This window comes from Poecilia latipinna, unplaced genomic scaffold (genome assembly GCF_001443285.1).
Source record: "Poecilia latipinna isolate Pla-1442-1.1 unplaced genomic scaffold, P_latipinna-1.0 Scaffold161, whole genome shotgun sequence".
NCBI classification, from domain to species: domain Eukaryota; kingdom Metazoa; phylum Chordata; class Actinopteri; order Cyprinodontiformes; family Poeciliidae; genus Poecilia; species Poecilia latipinna.
The window spans coordinates 185,219-190,012 of record NW_015112777.1 but is presented as its reverse complement, the minus strand read 5'-3'; the positions used below and the strand labels follow the sequence as shown (position 1 = coordinate 190,012).

General features: G+C 39.8%; 1 protein-coding gene across 2 annotated transcripts in view; it reads left to right on the top strand.

Annotated features, from left to right (window-relative positions):
- Nucleotides 1–4,794, top strand: part of sgk1 (serum/glucocorticoid regulated kinase 1) — a 43,891-nt gene that overhangs the window by 29,435 nt on the left and 9,662 nt on the right. The window contains exon 1 of one of the 2 annotated variants that reach the window (XM_015029731.1): nucleotides 994–1,730. The exons of the other annotated variant lie outside the window; for it this stretch is intronic. The gene's annotated coding sequence lies outside the window, so the exon portion shown is untranslated. Of the gene's footprint in view, nucleotides 1–993; nucleotides 1,731–4,794 lie in introns of those variants that run through there. 2 annotated transcript variants of the gene reach the window in all.

Here is a 4,794-nt window from a genome sequence, read left to right as displayed (position 1 = left end):
ACAAATTAGTCATGAGTGTGACAATATGAGCAAAACAGAAACATAAAAAAATAACAGTAATACAATTCTATATATATATATATATATATATATATATATATATATATATATATATATATATATATATATATATATATGTGTGTGTGTGTGTGTGTGTAACACAGAGCTTTTGATTAAAAGGACCCTTAGTAAAAGCAGCAGTAAGTTTATCTTCCAGCTCCAGTGCAATGAATCAGCATTTATACTCCAAACTGTGGTGCTGCTCTTTATCAGGCACTATTATTTAACCTGTAATTAAGCCTGCATTTGACAGTGTGTGTGTGTGTGCGTGTGCATGAGTCGGCTCGTCAAATTTCTTCTCCCAACATTCGGCCGTAAAACTCACTTGTACTAGCCTGCCTTAACAGCTTAGCAGGCACACCTACTCAAATGCACGCACATATTCACAAATAATAGGACAAACATGTACTTTATAAATCCTTTAAAGATACTTCATGCACAAGAACACTGAACATTCTGAGGTGAATGTTGCAACATGTCAGATGCGGTTGTTTGTTTAATGATGACGTACGTCATCACCTGCAGTTGGAAAAGAGGTAAGATGTCAGCAGTTCTTTACAACATTTCAATCTGTTTCTATTCTTTGCTTAGAAATAATGATGAAATGTGTGGTTGCACTAATCTTCAGGTCCCCCGGTCCCTAGACTTTGACTACGCTATTCAATATATGGACTTCTGAGGTGCAAATGGGTAGCACAGTTTTCAAATGTTACTTAGTCAAAACATAATAACCCTGGAGCAATTATTTACCATTTTATGTTGGTTTATCATATAAAAAAGTTATATGTTAAACTTTGCGACTGTAATGTGACAAGATGTGATAAAGTTCAAAGCTATGAATATTGCTCATATGCTCCAAGAATGTTTAATCTAACCTATCCATCAATTTCAAGAAATGTAGCATTAAAGCAGATTTACTGCAACTCTGCTCCTTCAAGAAACATGCCAACAAATATTTCATATAGAACCTCAAACCTGGAAGCTCCGACCTGCACGACTTCCCATCGAAGGAGCCGAGATGATAAGTTAGGCCACGTATATATGTCCATTTATACAATAAAGGCCTAGCTGTCCTCCTTAGAATAAGAGGGTTTTATGTAATGCTATCACTGAGGCTTATTCACATTCATCAGCAGAGTGTCTGATTCCCAAACATCCTCTTTATCTTCGGCAGAAAAAGCGGTCATTACCACAAAGATTTGATGGACAGATGCTGTCTGACTCAGACAGGGTGAATATGAGGACGTTCTGAGTGAGTATAGTGAGTGGGATTTTTACTACAGTTCTCATGTCCTGCACCAAAGCAAAGCCTTTATGTCCTTTTGCAAAATGGCCCACAGAGTGTTATGGAAAGTGTGTGAGTCAGTGCCTTTGGTGGGTTTGAACGCACTGCCACCGCTACTTGGTTATATAACCCACTCGTGCCAAGAACACACATAAAGAGGGGTAACAAATAATACACAGATTGAGTGTTTGTGGAGCCTCCACTTGTTTGGGGCCTGGGCACTGAGCAGCCTGTGAACTCAGAAACAAATGAGAGCCAGAGAGGAAAAACACTGGGAGGAATCGCCCCCTCTCTTCTTCCGCCGCCTCCTTCTCGTTTTATTCGGTTCTTTGGTATTTGAGCCTCACATGCAAAACCCGACAGAGGAACATTTACTCCAAGAGAGGTAATGTAGAGTCTTCTTCAACATCCTTTTTAACCTTCAGCTATATCCTTCTAAAGGTTTTTGCAAAGAAAAAAGAAGCTTGTTTTATTTTGCTTTCCAGGTAGTTTTATTATTCCTCTTTCGAGAAAAGAGGAACACTTGATGCTCGGCACGTGTTGTTTACCCTTGCTGATCTCAGTTTGTGTCCCGTGAGGATGATGTCTTTGTTCCTTGTGCTGTGAAAGATGGCACCGCTGCCACCTGTGCTGTATCAAGGCAACAAAAAAAAAAAACGTCTTTGTCAAACCGAACAGTATAAAAGTGTAGCAAAGTTTCTGGCTGTGCAACGAGAGAGAGACATGAAGGACACCTTGAAAGGGTTTAGAAAGAATGCCCTTTTGCTGTCACCGCTTTGGAAAAATGTATTCTCGGTTGTCTCTCTGCAGGTGTGCTTTGTCCTCCAGCTTCTCTTTGTGTGTGTGTCTGTGAGTGTGTGTGTGTGTGTGTGTGTGTGTGTGTGTGTGTGTGCTTTTGACTCCCTGTAGGTTTTATTTGCCCCCTCAGCTTTGTTCATTTGTGTCTATGTGCATCAGGTGGCTGCAGTGAACAGTTTAATAGCAGCCTTGACCTGAATTACTGAATAAGAAGTGACATAAAAAACCCCCCCAAAAAAACAGAAAAGAATAAAAGGAGGGTCATTTTTAAAAATCCATCCACATTAGTTTCCTCTAAACTATAATTTAGCTTTGATGGCTTGCCTGTCTTTAGATCTCTTTGTCTGTCATTTAAATAATAACTGTGCAGAGTGCAGCTGAGACACAAAAGCATGAATTTCCACCTCCAACTTTGTGAACAGTGGCTTCCATGAACTGCCTTTAATAAATCATCAGAGGGTGAAAGTCATCAACTGAGATCTTGGTATTTTCAACTACATCTATTTTCTCTTGGCTCTAAAACTTTGAGGCTCAAACTGACACAAAAGAAGACACAAAAACAGGCCTGTTCTTGGCATCATACAAGTTTTATGTTTGTGATTATTACCGTCTTAAAAACTAATTGAAGAGTGGAAAAAAAACAAGTGAGCAAAAACGAATGTAAGGATTATACATTTGTTCCTGTTAAATAGGCATTGATATCACAGCTATTTGTGATCATTTCAATCAGATTGAAAATTATCTCACTAAAATGCATGTAATTATCACAACAAACATCATAATAAAAGGATGACGCATTTATTTTGAAAAAAAAATCTTCCTCACACTATTTTTAGAAAACATTTAGGTCTGTGCAAGTAGTCAAAATATTAAAATAGCACATTTATCAGGAGACGGGGTTAATAATTGTCGATGGTATTCCTTGTCAGCTGCCAAACCTGAAACCCCCACAAACCCAGTAAATTTCCAAAGCAGGGTCCAGTGCATGTGTGAACAGTCTCAGCTGGGAATGGCGAGAAGAAACAAAGCTGGGTGAAAGATCTGTTTTTCTAAAGAGGAAAGTTTTTTTTTTCTTTTTTATTACACTGACAAACTGGGGAAGTTGAACAAAGTAAATTTGTGTACAGGTTGCATGCATTTTATTTGAATAAGTTCAGATTTCTGAGTAGAAAATTGGGAGGTTTGACAACTAAAAGGGTTTTAAAGAGCAAAGTGAAATTTGAACTGATTAGTCTGTCCACCCATGTTATTGAAAATCCATCCATCCATCCATCCATCCATCCATCCATCCATCCATCCATCCATCCATCCATCCATCCATCCATCCATCCATCCATCCATTTTCTTTACACCATTGTCCCTCATTGGGGTCAGGAGGGGTGCTGGTGCCTATCTCCAGCTAACGTTCCGGGCGAGAGGCGGGGTCACCCTGGACAGGTCGCCAGTCCGTCGCAGGGCAACACAGAGACAAATAACCATGCATACACACTCACACCTAGGGGCAATTTGGAGAGGCCAATTAACCTGACATGTTTTTGGACTGTGGGATGAAACCAGAGTACCTGGAGAAAACCCATGCATGCACAGGGAGAACATGCAAACTCCATGCAGAAAGACCGGGGCCGGGAATTGAACCCAGAACCTTCTTGAACCACTATGCAGCCCCCTACCAAGTCTGTACTCTATAAAACACTGGATCAACACGCACAGATCACTTTGCTCCCAGTGACATGACCTCAATTAGCTTGGATTATGTGCCTCTCCACTTCTACTCCACACTCTGTCACTTTAATCTCTGAACACAAAAGGTTCAGGAATAGGACTAGCTACTTCTGTGTGATTGCTTGTGCAATAGTTTTTCATACTCAGTGTTTTCTTCCACTCAACCTTCTCAACCTTACGCTTGGATACAGCTCTCTCTGCAAACAGCCAGTTTCTTCAGCATTGGCTTTATTCGCATATGGTGTGCCCAACTCCCCAGTTATAAATGCAACAATAACATATACTGAGTCTGGTATCCAAAACGGTTGCCATGCAGTGTGTAGAATGTAATGAAACTAGCTTTTATCGGCTCTTCTTTATCTGATTAAACCATTATCACTCACTGTACTGCAAAATATCAGTTTGTGGACATATTGTGTTAGAGTTTTAAAGCATAAAATGGAAAGAAGTATATTACGTTGTTATTGGTATGGATTGGGAGTAGAATTTAAATCAACAAAACAAATCAGAATTTTTTTTTTGGATAAGTAATACACTACAAAATCCCTGTTTATAGGATTCAGTTTTGAGCTAACAATGTACTCCATTCTTTATGCGATGGATGGGATTTGAAGTGAGATGCGGATGCTGAAGCTGGACTATTGATTTGGTTTAAACAAAGCCCATCTCACACTGGGTGCTCTGCTCGCTCGTTGACATTGTATTGTTTCTTGTCATTTATTGAAAGAATGAGAAAACAAAGGCTTCTAAATTGTTCTGTTGGCTTTCTAATGAAACAATTGTGGATGCTGCGGCTTTTATGAGGCTTGAACTTGACAGTTGATCTCACGGGAAGCATTTGAAGGCTCCATTCATTCATCGAACCCCCCCCCCCCCTTTTCCCCCCCCTCCGGCACAGCCTTATGACCCCCTATGCAGAAAAAAAATCT